We start from the raw sequence: 22,953 nt of genomic DNA on the forward strand, positions 1-22,953 counted from the left end.
ATCTACATGGATATGGTGGAGGCTAATGGCTGAGCTGGCAGGTGAGGGGTCTGGAAGGCGGAAACTTGGAAGATTGGAGACAAGAAAGTTAAGGTAGAGACCTAAGGGAGTGACCAAAAATTGTGAGGATTTTTATACCATATGTTAATAAACTGCAACAAGCATTCAATACAGCTTGGGAGAAGAGTGAGGAATAAGGGCATCGGTATCAAAGAGACCTGCATTCAAATCCCCGACTCTGCCATTCACGGTCTATTAGACAGTGGGGAGGTTGCTTAACCTTCCTAAGTCTCATCATCCCCATCCAGCGAAAGGATGTTTTGAGAATTAATTGATATATACAAAGGGCTTATATGGTAGCTAGCACATTCTGGGTTCAATAAATGGCAGATAGTTGTTATTTTTATTTCATTCAATACATTCAACAATCCTAAGGGATAAGGACTAATACTTAAGTGTATCAGATAAGAAACTGAGATCTAGGGAAATTAAGTGACTTAACCATATTTTCAGTTTTTCAAGTGTCAGATATGGGATGCAAATGAAGATTTGTTTGGCTTCTAAGCCTATATATGGCTTTACACTCTGCCTCAGAGTAAATGCACTAGCAGTGAGATACATGGCCAGGGCTTGCTACCGGGTAAATTCTCTCTTCCCTACAACAAATCTGAAAGGTGTGAAGAAAAGGAGATCTTTAAATCTGACAGACAGGCTTAGTGACCTAAAGTAATCTCACAGAGTGTTCTGATCACAGATTCCTAACTGGACAGGTCATAATGGGTAGTTAGTTATGCCTCAGGTCTATAACTTCTCTAGAAAAGGGTGTATCTTTGTCTTAAACTCTGACCATCATTCTTGTGTCAGTAGATTAACAACTGTCAGAATAATCCTTTTTTTTTCAGATCCCTAGGAGTCATGACCCCTAGGAGTCATAACCATCTGTAAGGGAGCACATAATTAATTCAAAATGTATAAAAGGAACTGTAGATCTCTTATTCTCTGGAGCATGAGATTTTTGCCTCCAGCAAGTTGTCAGTTTGGCTCAGATAAACTTACAAAAAAATCTCCACAGGTTTGAACATTCTTATGTGGACACAGGAAAGATTATTCTCCCCATTTTATAGATGAAGGAATTTGAGTATCTGAGTGATTACATGACCTGACTACGGTCATAATAACTAATAAATGGAAGGTGGGATTTGAGTTACTTTCTCTGTACTACTTAAATAAATACTCTTTTACTAGGGGTAGGATTGGTAACAGGATTTATTTTAGGGAAATTCTATGGGGAGATTCTAAGAAAACTATTATTCCATTGTTAGTGCAAGAACATCCAACTTATAGAGAATTTTAATGAGTTTTTCTGAGCCAAAATTGATGATAGTTGCTGGGAAGCAAGACCTCAATTGCTAGGAAGAGGACAGTTTATGGTTTATTTTATGCATCTGAAATTAAGGGAATGTAAAGAAAGTACAAAAAAGTGGGAGAAAGCAAGGTGGGGACTGGATTACTGGATTACTGGAAAATCGATAATGAGATTATATGCTCTCTTAAGGGTGGTTATGTTTATTTCAAAGGTGTGTTAACCTAGATACACAAGAAAAATGGACAGGGCTGGCTTAAAATGTTATATGCCTGGGGCATGACTACTCACCTTGACCTGCCCAGTTAGGAATTTATGATCATAACTGTGAGTTTACTTTCTGTAGAACCCCTTTTCATCCACACCATTAGGGCTTGGGAGTCGAGAATGGTTTTAGCCTCCTTCTTAGTGCAGAGGACCTTCTCAACAAGGAGCCAGTAAGTTATTAAAAGGGTTATAGCCTGGCATTGGACAAAAGTGCCTACTGTACAATTTGAACTTTTTGCTTCCTTGGTGTTTACCTAACTTGTAAAGTTTATTATTAGAGATGCCCATGACACAACTGTATTATAAATTCGTGTGTTTTAAGCAATGGGTTGAGCACACACTTGTGCACTGAGGGAGTCCACTTTTCGGAGGAGCGTTCTCCTGGATGACTTTCGCATAAATTGCAGTAAGATGTTTTAGGCCCCTGTGGAACCTAGCCAGGGTGCTTTAATGCCATATTGCTTGGATTTGTCCTGCAGTCTTTTCTTTGTACCCTCTGTGATAGTGTGCTGTAATACGAAACATATATATTTGGTTTTTGTCTCCATTCCTAGTACAGAGCTTCTAAAATCTCTGTATTTTGTTGAGTGATAGGGGGATAGGAAGATCTTTTGTTATTCATAGAGAGCTCCTTTCAATTGGAGCTTTGATGGTGAAGGCTGCTGCCTGAGGGAACCAACCCTGTGATTTAGCAGACTGGAACTTATAAATCCACCCTTTAACCTGGAGGTTGAGTTAATCACCAACAGTCAATGGTTCTTCAATCTTGCCAATATAATTAAATTCCCATAAAAACCCTAAACAATAGATTTTGAGAACTTCTGGGTTGGTGATCACATCGAGGTGCTAGGAGGGTGGCACGCTTGGAGAAGGCACGGATGCCCCTTCCAACTGCCCACACCTGGCTCTATTCATCTCTTCCATTTGTTTGTTCCTTCCTCAATTGTACTGTTTATAACACCACTAAGTGTAAATAAAGTGTTTTCCTGAGTTCAGTGAGTTGTTCTAGCAGATTAGAACTGGAGCAGGGCATTGTGGGAATACTCTATTTATAGACAGTTGGTCGGAAGTAGTGGTGGGCCTGTTAAGGGTGGAAAATTTTCCAGTAAGCTGGCATTAAGGATTTACTCTGATTCTGTTAACCAGGTTGTGGTAATCTGCTCAAAGATATGCTAAGAGCCAACTTCTGATTCTGTAATCTGCTTACTTGTTTTGATGTTAACCAGGGTGTGGTTCTAGGCTTTACAAACTGCCTCTTTTGGGAGCTCAGGACTGATCTCTAACCCTGTGTGGTCGAGAGTCAGTCGCTAGCCGGCTAATAAAGGCTCACAATTCATCTCAATTGGCTCCGTGGGTCTTAGATTTGATAGAACCACAACAGCCCAGACATTCAATTGATGTTTGAAGTTGGGGGCAGTCTTGTGGGACTGAGCCCTTAACCTGTAGGGTCTGCATTATTGGAGTAGTCGGTGGCAGGATTGAATTACATTGTAGGACACCCAGTTAGTGTCTGTAGAGAACCGGAGAATTCCTTGGTGTGGAAAACCCACATGTGGTGGGTGTCGATGTATTTTGGGTAAAAAAGAATTAATACTCTGGACTCTACAGTTTTGGTCCTTTCCTTCCCATCCCATCACGTCACTCCAAAGAAAGGCCAAAGGCTAAAAGGTGAAATAAGGAAGAAACTTAATACAGGTTAAATACGGGTTAACTGACTTGATTCATTCAAGTCAGTTAACCTGTATTTAACATCTGCTATATTCAAATGTGTAGAGTTCTCTTTCTCAGCTGGCCTGGAAGGTACAGAGATGCAGAGATAAACTATTACACAATCCCTGATTTCAAAACCCATCTCCAAGTGCCTTCGGGGTTTTTCCCTTTAAAAACTTGTAGGACGTGTTGTGTGTGCGTAGGAGTGGGAAGATGATTTAGAAACCTTTTATTCTAAAGATAAAAAATGTGGCCTAAGGTCACAGAGGCTTTCTAAAGCCACAGAGGCTTTCTAAAGCCACAGAGGCTTTTGTATTGGCATTTTCTTTTGTTATAGATTATCTTCATTTTTCTAATGCAGTTTTAGCACATCTTAAACATTTCAATATTTTTGAACAAAATTGGTGAGGAGTTGAGCTGACTTACGAGTGTAGCACAGAAACTTGATTCACACAGAATTTGGGGGTACAGTTTAGCTATATTGAAGCTATGCATTTTTAACATAGATATTATTATTACAGAAAACTTGTACTTAAAAAAAAAAATTTACCTCCCTCCCCTTCTCTTACTGAATAGACGAATACATAAACATACGTGAATGGCTGGCTCTGCGTGTGGCTATATTTTATTACTTTTAAGATTTTAATTCAGTAATCTTTGTTGAAGATCAACAGGAGGAAGGATTTGTGTAGGAAATGAAAAGAGGTTTAACTCCAGTCCCTACCATTTAGGGGCTTTAAAGTCTAGTAGGGACAGACACCCCACAGTAGGAAGCAATGAAACCTTTTACTAGAGGCATGATGAAAGGGCTGTGGGGGTTCAGAGGAGGTTAAGTTTCCCCAGGACGGGGGTGGGGGTGGGGGTGGATACTGCACGTGCTAAGAGCTTGGCGCAGCGGTATGAAGAATCTGGTTTTAGAGCAGGTTCTCCTGATTTGTCCCTTGACTTTGCACTAGTAAATTAGGTTTGTAAATTAAAACTCCCTAGATTTGTTTTCCACTCTGAAACTATAGGAGTTGGATGGGTCATTGTTCTTTGGGACAACGGACAACGCCCTCTGTGAGATTTATTTCTATTGCTTCCCGCCCCTACAGACCTCACTCTCTCCGTGCGAGCAATGAGTGCGGCCCCTTTAAGGGAGCCCTAGACGGCGGGCGCCCCGGAGCCCCGCGCTACGAAGCAGGGGCGGGGCGCGAGGGACCCGGGCTTCTCACGCAGCTGGGGACGCCGTCGCGTCACGGAGCTCGCAGCCAATCAGTATAAAGCCTGTCGGGACGCATTACTAGGGCGACCCGCTGGACACCTCCCCGCTTCGGGATGAATTAGCGGCGGGTTCTACCCGGAGGTTGTGACCCCCACAGATTCCCCAGCTCGCGCACGCGCTCCCCACGGTGTCGCGCGTGATCCCCTGCTGGCCACAGGTGGGAGACTGGAACTGTCAGGTGGGGGTACGGCGCGGGGAAAATGGCGGCCAGGGGATCCCCGAGTTGGTGGAGGGGGAGCGGCCCTATGGGCGCTTCCCCCTGACCCACGGGCCTCTCGGGCTGTGGCCGGGGTAACGGTCACTTGACCTGGAATTGAGGTCCCGACGTAGGTGGCGGCGTCGCCGGCTCAGGTAAGAGGAGGTGCGGGGAAGCAGGCAACGGTGTCAGGGGCTGCGCCGGCCGGGTCCGCGAGGTGGCCGCGGAATGTGGAAAGCCAGGTGCCCCGTCGCTGTTGACACATGAGCGTTAGCAGGTTCCTGCTCCAGACCTGGACGGGTCTGGGAGCAGCCCTGCCCCGAACGCAGTCGGATCTCAGCAGCTGTTAAATCAGATGTGCAAAACGTCCCAAGTGGCTGCCACGTGAGAGTCTTGGACGTGAGTTGTCGAGGGTGGGGGCCGGAACTGCCTTATCTGTGTATCTTTCAGGTGCCAGACATCTACTTGCTTGTAGGTTCCAGGAAAGGAAAGGCAGGCCTTACTCAGGGGCTGATGTCAAATCTGATCATTAAGGTGTATCTTAACTTCTGCTTCCCCATTCAAAGAGAAGAAAAAGGAAGATAGGACACCTAGGTGTTGTTTTGGAGATATTTTGCTTGCTTGTACTTAGCCTGGTTCAGGTGGGTTCTCCAGGAGCATTGAATCTTCCTTTAAAGCTCATTTATAGTATTCCATGTGAACGTGTCTGTAATTAAGACTGAAGATTGAAATTCAGTTTAGCCCAGGGAAGTATGGAAAATAGGTATTGGTCAAGGTCTTACGGAAATGAAATACTGTCTATTCATGTTAGGGGCTTCTTTGGGCAAAGGCATGTCATGAAATATAACTAGTTGGTTTAGTTTTCAGAAAACTCGACGAAAATTCTTTTTTGCAAAACATTTTTAAAAGTAAAAAAAAAATCAATTTTTTTATTTAAAAATATTTCTATGGCCACTTTGTACTTTGATGTGATAGATAAGCATAACATTAAGGGACTTTTCTTTTTGGTAGCAGGCTTGATTTTGCGGAGAGCCTTGTTCTGTTATTGAGAAGGCACACAGTGGCACTGTGTTCAGTGATCAGTAGCTATTGTCTTTGGAGTGCCGGTTATGGGTCACGCACTACGAAAGTGAGGCATCTCTCTCATCCTTTGAACTTGAGCAGATGGAGTAGTTCATCGGTTGCCACCAGGCTTTTAGGCTGGCTGTTGCTGACAACCAAGAGGAAACAGTGGGGACAACCCAAAAGAATCTTCCAAACTGGATCCATGGAGATTTGCTCAGTTTGGCCTGGGGCTTAAGTATGGTTTTTAGTTCCAACTCTGGCACTCAAGATATCTTAGAGAAGTCATACAACCTCTCTGTTAGTACCTTACCTCTGAAATGGGCATAGGATTTTTGTCCAAACTCATTGTACTGTTACGAGAATACATAAAGGGGCTTTAAAACGTCAAAAACACGTGATAACAGCTGACATTTACTCACTACACATTTACCCTGCCAGGCTAACTCAGTCACCCAGATACATTGTAAAGTGGCCACTCTTCTCATCTTTGTTTTGCAGATGAGGAACCCACCCAGCACATTGACATTTGTTATTTGCCCCAAGTTGTGCCACTAACATTGTTATTCCAGCTTGTGTTCTTAACTCCCATGCATACTGTCTTCCAGTATCCTGCAGACAACCCATATTTATCTATCTTACGTGTTAGATAAATATGAACAAATTTTTCAGTGAAGTAATTTTGTTTATGATCTTTTAGTTGTGTAAATAATAACTGATTCATTCCATTGGCATCCCATAGTGATTTATATGGTGATTACTATTTGGCGATTACTATATAGTGATACTATATGGTGATTAGTTAAGTGGTATATTCATGCTACCTTTGATTGTTATTTTAAAACAATGAGTTGTGACTAATTTCTAACAGGAAGCACAAATTAATAATTATGGAATTTTTAGTTTTTATTAAACTCTTTAAAGTAGTTTGCTCCATGACTTTTTGGTAAATCTATATGTTTATATTGTTTTTAATATATGTTGGAACTACAAGACTTTTAAAAGAAAATTTGTGTTAGGTTCATTGCTTTGACATACTTGTACTAATTTTTTAAATCTCTATAGAAAAAAGATGACAAATAAAAGTGGCTGGGACATAATTTTTTTTCATTGAGCCTTTATAGAATTGCCCTGCCGAGTCCCTGGGATATAAAGATCAAATTCTGACCTTATCCTTGAGGAATCCAGAGAGAAGCCCCAGGTCCAGAAGTTTGTAGACTACCGAATGAAGCAAATAAATGACTAGCTGATGCCGTGTGATAAGGACTCAGATATAGTCGCATTGGGTACAGGGAGCTATGGGAACACATACAAGTGAAGTTGCTTCTGCCGGGGTGGCCCTGGCCAAGAAAAGAAGGGAGCTGACTATAGGATAAAGAGAGAAATGGCTTCTAGCCAAAGGAGGACGCATTGAGAGTGCATGGATGTCCAGGGTTCAGACCAGAGTATTGCTGGGGTTGCTGGGAGAGAAGCTAGGAAAGGTTAGGGCCAGACTGAATTCCCAGCTAAGAGAGTGACTTTATCTCATGGGCAGTGCGACCTGTAGAAGAATCTTAATCAAATGAATAGCATGATCAACTTTGTGTTCTAGAGCAGTGAGTTTGGTGACAGTGTGAAAGACAGTGTAAAAAGAGACTAGTTAAGGACAGTTTCCACACTGCAGATGAGATGGTGAGGGAGTGAACCAAGGTGTTGGCTGTGTTCATGTTGAAGGCAGAATGGAAGATCCACTGGGTGTTGGGGAGGGGACCACTTGGAGAGAGCGGACAGAGAAAAGTAACGTGTTTGTTTTGTTGTTAACTTTAGGGTTGGAGATTGGAGATATTGTTAACTTATTTAAGCAAAAAGAGCAGGCAGTTCTTTGTTACTGGGTTTTAAAAAATTGTAAACCCTCTGAGGTTGTTGGGACAAATGTAACAAAATCAGGCTTATAACCTCCTCTAGGCCTCTGATTTCTGAGACTATAGAAAACATGTCATCAAAAGTCAGCAGGGTCTAGTGCAAATGTAGCTCCATTGGAGGAAAGTCACACAAAGGGAGTGGGGCAAATTAAGGTATGTTTGGGATAAACTGCTAGGATAATGGATATTAGAGGGTTTTTTCCCTTTTTCATAAATTTTTTATTTTTCAATTAGAATTGACGTTTAACATTATTTCTTTTTTTACATGAATTTTTAAATGTTTGTACAGAATCCATTACAGTATGGAAGTAACCACAAATGAATTCTCTAGTTGTAGAACTGATCTTCGCTTAAACATTCATAACATTAGAGTTGTCTAGCTTCCAACAGCATAACATGAACACATTCCAAATCAACTGGAAGGCGAAATTGCAAACCTTGCAAAGTCGCAGGGTTTCATAAATTCAGAACAGGGTCGAGAACTGCGCCAAACATAAGCACTAAATGATTCCATTTAAGTGAAGTTCAAAAACAGGTACAACTGTGCCTTGGTGATGGAGGTGGGAACAGTGGCAGTGGTAAGGGCTGGGAAGGGGCGTGAGGAAACCTGAGATCCTGGAAATGTTCTATGCCTGGCGATGAGTGGCGGTTACAGGGGTGTAAGTATATGTAAGAATTCAAGTTGCACACCTAAGATTTGTGCATGTTACTGTTATATTTTTATTTAAAAAGAGGCACCAGCAAGAGCTTGGCAATGTTAGACCAATTAACTTTTGATGAGGAAAACCAGCAGGGTTGATGATGAGAGGTGCTTTAAAAGGATTTTAAAAGGGTATGAGAGGCTCCAGGGAAATAAATGATGAAATATATATGTATGTGTGTATATATATATGTGTATATATATATATATGTTCCCCCCCCCAAAATGACTTATATAATTGTCTTGGATAAGGCAAATGAGAAATCGAGGCTGTCATATCATGTTCTTTTACAGTTTGATCACAAAATTACATCCCAAACTCTACCAATTGATTACTGTCTTAAGAATTAGTGCATAGTTGCAAGTGTAACGTAACTTTTGGTAAATATAAGATACATTGTGAAAATAAAATGATTTATATTTTATTTAATTTTTGGGGGGAAAACTAATCAGATCTCTTTAATCGTTATGAAATGTGGTCCCTGGTTGAGAAATCACCTTGTGGCCTTTCTCTCTACTATGCTAATTGCTCTTGGATAATGAGGACTAGCTCTAATTCTTCTGGCTGCAAAGTTTCGAATGTCATAATGGGGCTAAGAAAAGCCTCTGGTGAGTTCCTGGTAGCAGTGAGATAAAAGCTCAGAAGAGGCCTTTGTGAGCTTCAGTCCAGTTTGACAGAGTGTGTTCATCGCACCTCTCCATAGTCTTCTCCATCTGGCTAGGGCTCTGGGGATCCTCCTGTGACAGACCAGAAGAGGCAGAAGGAAGGGACAGCTGAGGGGCAGCCATCAGTGAAAGCTGTCTGGAGATGATTAACCACTTTTATCGGCAGTCTTTCACAGTTGAGGTTTCTGGAAACATAAATTATTCACTTCCTCAAGGGAAATAGATTACTGTTCTACAGACAGTGAAGGGAAGTCGTTTGCCACCCTTAGTTTTCTGTCTCATACAGGAGATCGCCTACATTGTATGTTCGTAAGTGAATAGATAATCCCCTCGGGAGAACTCATGGAGCAGGGAGATGGCATGTTGGTGACCTGGTGTCACAAGCAAATGATGGATAAAAGATGGGAATAAGAGAATGATGAGGATAGAGAAGTGACCGTGGCAGCCATTCTGATGACTCTGTGTGGCTGGAGGGCAGTGTGAAAGGATTGTTTTTAACTCTGACAGCGACTCTTCCCTGACTGGAATATTTAGGTATTTTGGTTGGGGAGGCAGCTTTTTCTGTGGCTCTTACTATTTCCGCTGGCCTGTTGTCGTAATACAAATGCTTTCTTAGAATTATTTTTTTTCTTTATATTGTGTGGCCTTTAAATGAAAACTTGCTTGTATGGCATTAGGGAGGAAAATGATGGTAAAAAGGAGTGGCTTCAACATCAAAATGTTCACTTACTTAGCTTGAACATTTTAGACACCTACCGTGAACTTGGTAATGGGGACAGAGTTAAATAAGACCTGGTTGCCGGCCTCGAGGTTATTGTCCAGAGGGGCGGGGGAGGGGAGAGATAAACAGATCAATCTCTTCCGTACAGAGATCATTGAGATTTTGTCACCTCTTATCACGTCTAGGTTTTCTATGATGAACGGTAAGCAGGGCAGTGGTGAAAACTATTATGAGGTCCATAGGTAGTAATGGTTAATAGATAATAATAATAATAATAATAATAATAATAATAATAAGACAGCCAACATTTATTGAGTGTTTACTAGATACTGGGTTCATTTCTAAGTGCTTTAAGTTTTTAACCCCTTTAACCCTCACAGCTTCCCCTATGAGGTGAATACTATTGTAATCTTCGTTTTACCTCTGAGGAAATTGAGGTCCAGAGAGGGTAAATAACATGGATTAGAAACCTAGGTAGTCTAGACCAAATTGGATATAATTATCCCCAAAGCCATATTTCTTTCTTTTTATCTAGATTTCTTTAACCCTCAAAAATCGAGGGTGCTATGTATTATTTTGAATTAAGAACTCTAAAATTGCATCTGCTTTTTTTTGTTATTGTGCTTCAGATTTCTCAAGAGCCTTTTCCATGCGTATTTGTGAGCTCTTTACGTTTCAGGAGATGGGTAAGTCTTTGTATTAGTTTCTTGTGGCTGCCGTAACAAATTACCAGTCACTTGGTGGCTTAGTACACCAGAAATTAATTTTTTCACAGTTCTGGAGGCCAGAAGTTCAAAAGCAGCATCAAAGCGTTGGAGGGCCATGCCACCTCTAGAGAGTCTTGGGGAGAGTCTGCCCCTGCCTGTTCTAGTTTCTGGTGCTTGTCTGCATTCCTCGGTTTGTGGTAAATCACTCCAATTCTTCCTCTGTGGTCACATCTTTTTTTGTTTATGGTCAGATCTCCCTTTGTACCCCTCTTAGAAGGATATATATGAATATATTTAGGGCCCATGATAACCCAGGATAATCCCCCCTCTTAAAATACTTAATCATACCTACAAAGGTGGTTTTTTCCCCCTCCTCCCACATATGGCAACATTTATAGGTTTCAGGAGTTAGGACGTGGGTGTCTTTTAAGGATGTCATTATTCACCTATGTTTTTGTTAAGCTATGTTTTGCAGGTGAAGAGATTAAAGTCACTACTGCCTACTACCTACTTTAGGAAAAAAGTAGTAACTCTATATATGTATTTCTTATACAGCAGTGATTAGGGATTCCTTTTTTTAAAAAAATTAATTAGGCTCTATGTCGAGATAATTGTGGAGTCACATTCAGTTGTAAGAAATAATAGAGATCCCATGTATCCTTCACCTGGGATTTTTTGCAAGGTAACACGTGGCAGAATTACAGAACAATATTACAACCAGAATATTGACACTGGCACTGCCAAGATACAGAACAGTTTCACCAGAAGGATCCCTTTCATAATCCTCTGATAGCCACACACCCCCTTTCCTGACTGCTGACAAACGCTACTATGTTCTCTATTTCTATAATTCTGTCATTGTAAGAATGTTATATAAGTGGAATTATACAGTGTGTAACCTTTGGGGATTGTCTTTTTCATTTATCGTAATTCTCTGGAGATTCTTCTAAGTTGTTGGTGTGTATCAAGAGTTTGTTCTTTTTCCTTGAGTAGTATTCCTTACTATCCTTAGTATTCTTTGGTGTGGTTGTACCCATCTTGGATTATTTCTAGTTTTTGGCTATTATGAATAAAGCTGCTATGATCATTCATGTACAGGTTTTTGTGTGAACATAAATTTTCATTTCACTGGGATAAATGTCCAGGAGTGCAATTGTTGGGGCATATGGTAGTTGCATAGACACATGGGTTTATTTTTGAACTCTCAGTTCTATTCCACTGAACTGTATGTCTATCCTTATGCTAGTACCACACTGTCTTAATTACTGTTGCTTCGCGGTAAGTTTTGAAAACAAGAAGTATGTGTCCTCCTCTTTTGTTCTTTTTTAAGATCGTGCTGTCTATTTTGGGTTCCTTTCAAGTCCGTATGAATTTTAGAATCAGCTTGTCAATTTCTAGAAAGAAGTCAGCTGCGGATCTCATAGCGTTTTTTAAAATATTGAGTTGTGCAAGCATCACCACAATTTAAGAACATTTTCATAAACTTAAAAAGAAATTCAGTGTCCATTAGCAGTGACATCTTATTCTCATCCTCCTTCCTTCTTTTGTCCTAGGCTGCTACTGTACTCGTCTACTCTTTGTAGATTTGCCTATGCTGAGTATTTCATATAAATGGAATCATACAATATGTGGTCTTTTGCATCTGGCTCCTTTCATTTAGTTTAATGTTTTCAAGGCTCAAACATATTGCAGCATGTAACAGTACTTAATTTCTTTTTATGGCTGAGTAATAATCCATTGTGTGGATATGCCACATTTTAGCCACTCGTCAATTGATAGTGGGTTGTTTCCACTTCTTGGCTATAATGAATAATGCTGCTATGAATAGTCTTGTACAAGTTTTTATGTAAATGTGTGTTTCCATTATTCTTTGATATACACCTAGGAGTTGGTTTTCTGGGTCATGTGGTAACTGTATGTTTAATCTTTTGAGGGCCTGCCAGACTGTTTTCCAGGTTGTACCACTTTACAGTCCCAGCAGCAGTGCATTGAGGGTTCCCATTTCTCCGCATTCTCATCAGCACTTGTATTTTCTGTCTTTCTGATTATAGCATCCTGGAGAAGTTGTTTTATAAACAGCCCGGTGGGTATGAAATGGTATCTTATTGTGGTTTTGATTTGCATTTTTTTGATGGCAAATGATGTCAAGCATCTTTTCCTGTGCTTGTTGGGCATTTGTATATTTTCTTTTGAGAAATGTCTATTCAGATCCCTTGCCCATTTTTTAATTGGGTTATATGCCCTTTTGTTATCTAGTTTCATTTTGAGTGAGTTGTGTGCTGTCAAGGAATTGGTCCATTGATACACAAAGTGAGGCTCCTGGCTGCTAGGCAGGGTTTCAGCTCCTCCCGAGTCCTTTTCACTGATCCTGCTCTGCTCCCTTACTGTCCCTACATAGCTTCTACTGACACCACTGGGAGAGGATGGCCTTTTTACCCTTGGGAGGTGGTGAAAGTTCTTATTCTCTATTAGACCTTGCTAAGGGGTGCCTAATTACTGTCATGGGAGAAGTCCAGGCTGCCCAGGTGGTCTCCATAGATGCTGTGTGGCAAGGGAAGTGGGTATTACTACTACCTGGCAGGGAAGAAAGTTTTGTCTTCGATATTACCTCTGCAGGGGTAGGAAGTTGGGGTGGGTCATGCTGAGGCCCAGCTTTACAGCCTGGTGAGATTGATGGTTTAGGCGCCCTACTTGGCATTTTGCTGTGATAGGTTTTTGTGTGTGTGTGTGTGTGTGTGTGTGTGTGTGTGTGTGTGTTTGTTTGTGTTTGTGGGAGTACACTGGTTATTGCATAAAAAATTTCTGTTTTGCTATGCTGCTCTTTTCTTGGTCCTTTGAAAGAGCAAGGGCTTTGTTTTATCTGCCCCCTTTGCATTTCTGGATTACTGGCTTCTTCAGCTCCCTCTCTGTGTGGTATATGATGCAGAAGGAAAAGGAGACTCACCACTGTGTGGTTCCGTGGGTCCCAAGGTCCATAGCTGGTTTGCCTCCTCTTCACTTTCAGTCTTCTTTCATTTGTTTTATATATAATGTTCGGGGTTTTTAGTTGCATTTAGCTGGAGCAGTAGGGAAAAGTACAGTTACTCAATTTTACTGGTTGTGTAAATTGGACTAGGATTACTTTTGTTGACTTTAAGTAAAAAGTCAGCCAGATATTTCTCCAGCAAAATGTTTTTTTTTTTTCCGGGAACAACAAAGATTTGCAGTCCGGTCATGCAACCATGGCAGGCCATGTGAGAGTACCCTCATGTAAAGGAGAGGAAACTCTCATAGAGAGGGGAAGAGGAACTTGGGAGGGCTATTACAGAGTTCTTCCTTCTGTGCTTTACTGTTGTCGTAAGGGGATTAGAGCTCCCCCTTCTGGCCTCTCTACTTCATTTTAAATGAGGTTGGCTGTTTACTAATTTTTCACACTTTCTTATGCAAGAAAATTAATTTGGGGTCATTTGATTGGAAGTGACAGTTTGACTATATGTCTTTATTTCCCCCAGAGAGTAATTCTGTGGGTCACTGTTCAGTAACACCAAATCCTTATTAGTTTTAGATCTCTTAAGAAACTTGACCATCCAATGAATTCATTTATTTTTGCATTTGTATATAAATTTGTAGCCTTAATTTATGGTTTAGTATGTGATAGAGAAAAATTTATCTGAATGAAAGAGTAATTTTTCGGAGGAGACTAACTCAATTTTTCTAGTGGTGATTAGAGATCTTGAAGCTATGGATTTTTTTTCTAAATGAAGAAATAGACATTGTGCATAGTGGTTATTTGTGAAAGTCTTTGAAATGCACCAAATGATTACTTGCTGTCTGTCTTCTTTGGAAGGTAGGTGATGTCTAGAACATTTTTTCTGACGATTAATCTATAGGGTCTGCAGCTTTTATTTTTTATTTTACAACTTTTGTTGTACAGTTGTGAATAACTTAACGCAGATAATTCTTGTCCTTAGACATGCAAATGAATTTGTTGGTCGGAGATACAGTTGATTTCTTTTCTGCCTTTGTAGAAGAAGCCAGTTTTGAATCTATTAAGCAGATCTTTCACCATTTCTGCTTGCCTTTAAGTTTATACTTTTTGGATTTGCGTTTGAACCAGGTGGAACCGTCTTATTTGTTCTGTAATTAATGAGTTAAGTAAAATCATAGATAGGTATTCATTTTATATTTGTACGGAAGACACCATGTTATTTGTTTGTTTGTTTAAATTATCCTTTAATAGTTCGAAATCTGAATTTCGCCTGATGGGCTTGAATCCCAATATAGCACTTACTGTCATTGTGATTTGGAGCAGGGAATTTTATTTTTTAACCTAAGTCTGTTTACTCACTGTAAAAAGGGGCAACAGTGCTATTTTTCTGTTGTGGTTGTTGTGAGGATTAAGAGAGATGATGCAAGTGACACATTTCTCACAGCACCTCATACATCTTAAGAACTCTTTTATTAGAAGGTTGTGGGCAACTAATTTTACCTTCTTGAGACTTAATTTCTTAATCTGTTAAGAAAACAATGAGGGGACTTTTTACTTGGTTAAGATGTAACGTTTCCCTGGCAAGAACTGGAAGGAATGGAATGCGGTAACTGACAATAGTTGCTTTTGAAAGGAAGGACATTTTAACATGCAGGTGACCTTGCTGTTCTGAGAAAGGGGAAGGCAGGGTTTGCTTTGGTGAGCAGTTAGTTAGAACAGCAGCTTGCTAGTTCATGTTAGTAAACATTGAGAAGATCTGCTCTGCCCACCTTTGTACTAGGAAGAAGCTTTATGGCTGGAAATGTGGCTTAACAGGGAAACAATGATCATTTTGCTTTAAAAAAATTTGGAGGGTAGATCTTAATAGATGGAAGGCTTTGAGCTCAGTGCCTTGGCAGGTGGGCATGCTCATTAGTGGGTAGGAATCTGAAAGGGCTGAATTTTGCTGAACCTAGGAATAACCATTTGGAACTTCGAGGACAGTTTTTGGTTGAGTAGGGATGTGGGTGATTAAAGAAGACAGAAGAACAGGAAAGTTGGCTCAGGGATATCTGTTATTTAAATTATCTGTTCCTTCAGACCCTCTGTTTTACTTAAGGGTTTTTTGGGGGGTGTTTTGCGGGATAAGGGTGGATGGAAGCAGGGTAAAATTGGTGAATTGGCTGAGTTGGAAGAGGGGATCCTGAGGCTGAGAGACTTTAAGCTCCTCAGAAATTGTTAGTGATCTCAGGCAGACCTTGGCGTTCTGTGTGTTTTGTAATTGGAGCAGTTGGGGGATGGTTCAAGCTAAGGGCATGCTCAGCTACTCTTAGCTCAAGATAATGAAAATAAACCTCAGCAGACATTGTCTACCATATGAACAACAAGAAGTTTATATATAGGTAGATAACTACAGTTGTACTTGGTTTATACATTCATTTTGGTGTAATAGAATTAAGTACTACTATAACAAAAGCAGCAGTTTGCCTAATACAAACATATTTTAAAGTTTGATGCAGAATGAAAAGGTCCTTGTAATTTGGCTTTGGAATCAGAGTCCAGGAAATGGAGAGAGTGTGTCATGCCTATTTTCTTTCATTAGGAAGGTCTTCGAGTTCCTGTAGCCATCTTTGGAACTCGAATTCTCCAAGTCTTAAGCAATGTGGGGAGGGGGCGGGGCTGTCCTTTATTCTACTCCCTCTGGAGATTGGGATCTAGGCTAAGATTTCACCTTCCCTGACCAGATTCTGGCTAGGAGTGTTACTATCAGGTAAGAGTTGAAACTCCAGTGTCTCTACCAGTTGTAACATTGCTGCCTCCCCGTCTCCCTGAGTGACTGGGGGAAGGGATGGGAATGGTTATGATGGATGAATGAATGGGTGGGACACATATACTGGGCTCTCGCTGCACTCTTCTGGCATTCCCATCCTAAGTACCATGACCACCACCATCCTCCTGACTTCCTGAATCAGTGAGCCTGTTAATTAATCCAGTGAGTACTTGAATGTCTCGCTTCCGTGGGCCCATTAAGTCTTTTTATACTGTGAGCCATCTGACTAGCCCTGTATGCTGTCCTCAAACTCTGCTTTCCGTTTCTTTTCCCATTTGTCACCTTTACTGGCTGAAAGACAGAGTTGGAATTCTCTTCTGGGAAGCTAGCAACAAAAGGATGAGATGATGTGTGCACCGTGGGGAAAAATAAATTATGATGCTTCTGAACCATGGGCAATTACCAAGGCAGTTTCTGGTTATTGAATGTGCTTTCTAAAAGCTTTGAGTAAGTCTTTGTAATGGTTTCTATGCTTGAAGTGTTTATCCTGCTTCATGAAGCTGAACAAGAAGCTTTTGTGAATTGATTATACACAGTTCTTCTGTTTATGTTGTTGTGTTCTGAAATGTTCTATGGTTGTTCTATAAACTTCTTTGAAAAATAAGCATTTCTGTTAGAGAGATGCATTATAAGTTTCCCGTTGATAGAAAATAAAATGGTACATTTCTTTCAAAGAACAAAACCTGACATTTCTGTTTGGCATTTGGTCATGTGATTCTTTTGGAAATCTTTGCGTTAAAAATGTGGTACCATTTTGTTTAGAGTGCAAAATAGTCAATGGAATATGTTCTTGAGTTCAGTTATATTTGAGGCTGTGTGCAATAACTCTTTTATTGAACTCAGATAGATGCTTATGTGACACCTCCCCCCGCCTTTGAGTAGTGAGGGCTTTTTTGGGGGGTAGTGGGTGGAGGACCGGGGTATCTGACTTATGTGGATAACCCTGACAACCAATTTTGGCCCTGTCCTCTCCCATCTCTAGGCTCATTTCTCCGTATCTGTCCAGTGTCCATTTGAAATCCCTGGCCATTGCCTTTAGTCTCAACTGCACTAACATGAAATTCATCCTCAGCCCCATCTTCACTTTCTTCCTGTTTATTTGTCTGTTTCTGTCTGTTTAGTCACCTAGGCTTGAACCTTTATTTTCAATTCGACCCCCTCTCCTTTTTGCTGTTGCTTTGTCTTTTGTGACGCTTTTGATGTTCTCTTTTCTCATTTTTTTTGCGTGCATTATTTTACTTGTCTACTACTTGGTTTCTAAAATAATGGCTTCATTTACTATGTATGTAATGTAATAAAATTTTTTTTCTGGTCATTGACCCTGGGTCCAGACACAGCTTCAAAAATCCTTGGAATTTCCTGAGTGGTAGGAGTATCTTTTGTTATTCATAATGAGCCCCCTTTAAACCATACCTGAGTGTATGCTACTGAAGTGACTCAGGGTGGGCCCTACAATAGTGTTTCCAGAGTGGGAGCTAGCCATACCAGAAAGACTTAGTTCTCCCTTAAAGGGTTGGAATTTTATCACCCTCTTATCTCTGGGGTGTGGAGGGGGACTGGAGATTGAATTCATTTCATGTGGCTGGTGATTTAGTTAATCATGCCTATGTAATGGAATGCCTTGTATAAATTCTGGGACACTAGAGTTTCTGTGTTGGTAAATGTATTCATGTACGGGGAAGGTGACATATGAATTTCTCAGGGAGGGCATGGATGCGCTGAATCCCCCTATCTTCTCCCCCTAGACTTTGCTCCACACATCTTCCACTTGGCTGTTTCTGAGTTATATCCTTTATAATAAAACTGTACTTGTTTAAGTATAGTGTTTTCAATGAGTTCTGTGAGTCATTCTAGCAAATTATTACACTTGAAGGAGGGTTGTGGGAACCCTTGAATTTGTAGCCAAGTTGGACAAAAGTTCTAATGGCTTGGGGACATCCGAAGCAAGGGCAGTATAGTTGGGTATCTTGTCCTTTAACTTGTGGAATCTGATGCTAACTCCAGGGAGTGACTATCAGAACTGAGTTGAAGGACACCCAGTTGGTGTCAAGAGAATTGGTGTCAGCACACACTGAGCTTGTTACCCTTTGTTAGGCATTACGGTATTTGATGTAATACTAAAAGTTCTGGTTTTATCATCTATGTTTATAAATAAAGAAAATGAAGCTTTTAAAAAGTCATATAATTTAACCCGGAGTCACAGAGCGAGAAGTGTTGGAGAACCCAGGGCTTTCTGACCTTATAACTTAACCCTTTATGCTGAGCCACCTACCTGCCTTCCTTGATCTAGATGTTACCCCCTTGCCCCCCAATCTGGCAGCTGTAGACCAACGACTGCTTTCTCTAAAATACACTTTTATCATATCATTTTTGAGTTCGAGATCTTTCAGTTCTCTTTTATTGCAGGATAAAAGTTGCACTCTTTAGCCTTGCAAGGCTCACCATAGTCCATCAGGCCCAAACTAATAATACTGTCCCAATCTTATATAAAAGAAAAGAAAATAAACACCTATCATTTCTTGGAAGGGTCAGTCAGTGTGTCTCTTCGGTGAACTGCACTGGAGATGGAAGATATGCCTTCTAGTTACTTATAAACTATAATCGAGAAGTCAGAATATATTAAAAGAACATCAGGATAAAAATAGCACATACTGACCTAGTGAGCTGTACAGAAATTGAAATACTTCTGGAGTTCGTGGAGCAGGTATATTTTGAGCTAGGATTGAAGAGATTTTAGGATTTCAATAATTGGCCTGGCGGCTTGGGAGAGGACCTTTTTAGGTAAGAAGCGCATGGGTAAAAAGGAATGGAGGAGGCCGTTGGGCATGCATTGAAAGGTGGTGTCGATGGCAATGAATATTTTAGTTTTTCTGGAGGGAACCTTTCTGAAGGCAAGGACTACTCCCTGTCTCAAACCATGTCTTCAAAAGATGCAGCATATTGTTTTAACCGAATTTGTGCTAAATCTTTGGTCTTTGAAGCTAGAGTGTTTGAAATGAGCCAGAAGCTATTTTAGGGCCAACCTAGGTGATAAAGTTGGGTGATTATGCTGGTTAATATCAATTTTACTTAAAAATAAGATGGTGTCACCTTTTTTTGTGTCACCTGAGCTGACCAAAGGACATTTCAAACTATAAAGATTTAAAGTTTGTGCCGTTCATAGGAAGTAGTCTCAAAAACAAGAACAAAAGAAATTTTTACATGGTAATAACTTTTGTACTTTGTGCTTACATGGTCAAGAACATATGGAAAACATTTATGAGAAGGGGGAAAAAAGGAGATAGGACCTTCAGACCTCTCTGAACTGTTGTAGTTGATGTTCGTATCTACTTCTGAGGCTTCACTTTTTTTTACTGGCTTGTGAAAAAAAAAAAGGTTTGCCCAGATTGAGCCTTTTAAAATTAAAAAAACTTTTTCATGCATTAATTTTTTTTCTCAATTTTAAAGAGATGTTTATAAATACCAGTTTTGTTTTCTGAGACCTACACAGAAAGAAAGGATCATGGACCAATGACTGCATGGGAAGTTGCTCAAAAAGTGGTAACCTGTTTTCTTTTCTCATAAAAATGGAAGTGGTCCTAGAGTCAGAATGCATATTGTTCTTGCATTTGGTAAACTGTCTTATTACTTGTGTCTTCCTTATAGGTATTTTAATAACAGATGGGTTTTATACAAAATATTTTTGGTAGACCAGGTTTTAGAAATATTTTTTTGCAGAGAGGCAAGATACTCTGTCCTTTCATACTCATTTCTGGTGTTTATTTTTCCTAAATATTTTTGGGAAAAAACCCTAGAGCCCTATTAGAATAATTGTGCTTTTTTAAGTCTTACCAGTAGCCCCCTTCCCCCTACCCCCCATCTTGTAATGGACTCTTTTGAGCCATATTTAGTAAATGAATTAAATGAGACTTTTAAGTCTCAAAGATGAGGAGAAGAGATTAACTATGGATCACTGCGTTGCCTAAAACTATTTTTGCATTAAACAAATTATGCCTTTCTCAGCATTCTCTCTGGGGTTTAAAAAATAGTGAAATGATTTGTTGTTTCTAAATATGGTTGATATATAGTGTATCCATGGCCTCACCAGTCAGTGGAGAGCAGGTGTTTCCTCTTGGAAAATAGTTTGCCTGGACTGGATAGTTCTGACTGTTAATTCATTTTATATTTATACATAAAGAGGCAGTTCTGAGCAAGGGCAGGATGTATGTGTGTGTAATAGAGCTCACCAGAGGAACAGAACCAGCAGGAAATATATATATCTCTATTTATCTGTATTTATATATTTAAATTTTTTAATATGTATGGATATGTGTGTATGTATTTGATATATGTATATATATATGTGTGTGTGTGTATATACATATGTATATAGAGAGATAGGGATAGGTAGGTAGGTAGATAGATACTGATTTATTATGAGAGATTGGCTCATGTGATTATGGAGTTTGAGAAGTCCCATGATTTATTGTCTGCAAAATTGAGATTCAGGAAAGCCAGTGGTGTAACTCAGTCCGAGTTTCAAGGCCTGAGAACCAGGGGAGCCAGTGCTGTAAATCGCAGTCCAAGGGCCAGAGAAGATGAGATGAGATGTCTTACCCAGCTCAGTGAGGTGGGAAAAAGGGGCCGCCAGTTCTCCTTCCTCTGCCTTTTCTTCTGTGCAGGCCCTCAACAGATTGGATGATGCCACCCGCATTGGAGAGGGAAGTCTACTTTTCTGAGTCCACCAATTCAAATGCTAATCTCATCCTCTAATACCCTCATAGACATACCCAGAATTAACGTTTAATCTGGGTACTTCCTGGCCAAGCAAATCGACACATAAAATTAGCTATCATAGTGTGCCTCTTAGTAGTAAGAGAAATTGAAATCTATTATGATTATTTTTATTTTATTTCTGTTCAGTTAGTGTCTTTGGGATAAAGAAAGTAGGTAGATGGAGAAGAATGTGATGGGCTTAGAAGCTACCCAGTTCCCCCAGGTTAGGTTACTTGCATGTGGAACATGATCTTTGATTTTGTTATCAATATATTTCTCATCCCTCTACTTCCTTTATAGTTTTCCACGATTATACTTTTGATAATTTATGAAACTAAACAAAGACTTTTGTGTTTCTTCTAAAGCGATGTAGAAATATACCTAGTTTTATGGATGGACACATTCAAAGTGATGGCAGATTTTGAGAATCCTTTGTAGAGCAGACTACCAAACTTGTTTTTTTGTCTTCTGACATGAATTCTGCTTTTGGATTGACCATTGTCTTCAGTTTTAACTTTTTAAAGGACGTCATTAAGTGGATAGTGGAGAGGAATGGGCAGCAGTTTGTGATTGCTGTTCCCTGGCCTCGCCAGTATTCAGCCTGTATATCAGCTTTGCAAGTCCTGAAACCTGATTTCCTTACTTCATCAGCACTCATGGCTTCATTCATGCCACGGAAATGAGAAGGGATTGATTTTGCAAAAGTCAAAGGTCTGCCTATTAGTTTACATGGAGAGGTGTGCCTTTCCAGTCCAGTTCATAGCCCGTGTTCAGAGTCTCTTTTTGTGTTAGTACCAGACAGTACTAACCAATAATGAGAAAGTTGACTGGTATGCGAAGTGATAATGTAATGACATACAGATATAAAAGTAAGTTTGCCTTAAAGGTTTTATTCATTATCAGTGGGGGGAATCAGGGAAACAATATAACTGGTTCAAAGGAAAGGTAAAAACACTCTACAAATTTATACGAAGTTAAGGAGTGTTGAAATGGATCGTAAATGGAGACATAGGTGGTTTGTGGGAGAGGAGGAGCCAGGGAGCAGTGAGGGAGTCAGCCGAATCCTCTACCTGAAAGGATGGAATTTGCATTGTGCCTCAGTTACCTACAACTTACAGAGTCTTACAGTTTCATGGAGAATAGGAGTGTGATATGGTAGAACGGTGTGCTATAAACAGTGCCTAGTTTTCCATGTTTTTTCCGTTACGTGTTACTGCGAATTATAACAAGTTAGAAGATATTCGAAGAAAGCTCTTCTGGGCTGTCTTGGAGCCTGGTGAACCTCTACTTGTACCATTACTTTGTTAACAAATGTGGACATTGTAAAATAATTTGGTTTTAGATCATTTAAATAATTATACAAAGGCAGCTCTTTGGCACTGGGTCTTTTTGTGGAAAACTGGTAGTGACTTGGAATATGGCTGCAAGGAGCAATAATAAAGGTAATCTGGTTTTATATGATTTGCTTTTATAAATATATTATTGTTAAAGTTGCATAAAATTATTAGGAGGCCTTATTGTGAAGTTGGAGCAAGCCCAAGCTTTATGATAATCTGAATCACATACCTTAATGCCAAGAACCTGTAAATATTGTGATTTTATAACCCAACTTCCTTTGAATTCCTTCTGAATCTTTAATGTATGTTTAAACAGACTGATTTTTAGATTAACATGCATGTTATTTCTACAACTGGATGCAGCATTTTTCTCTTAGCCAGAATAAATTTTGAATAATTTTTTCTTTTCATGATTCTTTCTGATAGATGATTTCTCCTAATATTGTGATGCCCTCTAGTGAATTCAGCCTTTCAGATAGGAAGTTTATGAGAGGCAGCAATCAGTACAATGAAATCTTCAAAAGGAA

At 40.0% G+C, this 22,953-nt stretch overlaps 1 protein-coding gene across 2 annotated transcripts in view; it reads left to right on the forward strand.

The window, feature by feature from the left end:
- Positions 1-4,612: 4,612 nt before the first annotated feature.
- Positions 4,613-22,953, forward strand: part of LCLAT1 (lysocardiolipin acyltransferase 1) — a 150,521-nt gene continuing 132,180 nt past the window's right edge. The window contains exon 1 of one of the 2 annotated variants that reach the window (XM_016136076.2): positions 4,613-4,955. The gene's annotated coding sequence lies outside the window, so the exon portion shown is untranslated. The remainder of the gene's footprint in view (positions 4,956-22,953) is intronic. The other variant, XM_016136075.2, reaches the window with a different exon arrangement.

This window comes from Rousettus aegyptiacus, unplaced genomic scaffold (genome assembly GCF_014176215.1).
Source record: "Rousettus aegyptiacus isolate mRouAeg1 unplaced genomic scaffold, mRouAeg1.p scaffold_m13_p_7, whole genome shotgun sequence".
Classification (NCBI taxonomy): Eukaryota; Metazoa; Chordata; class Mammalia; order Chiroptera; family Pteropodidae; genus Rousettus; species Rousettus aegyptiacus.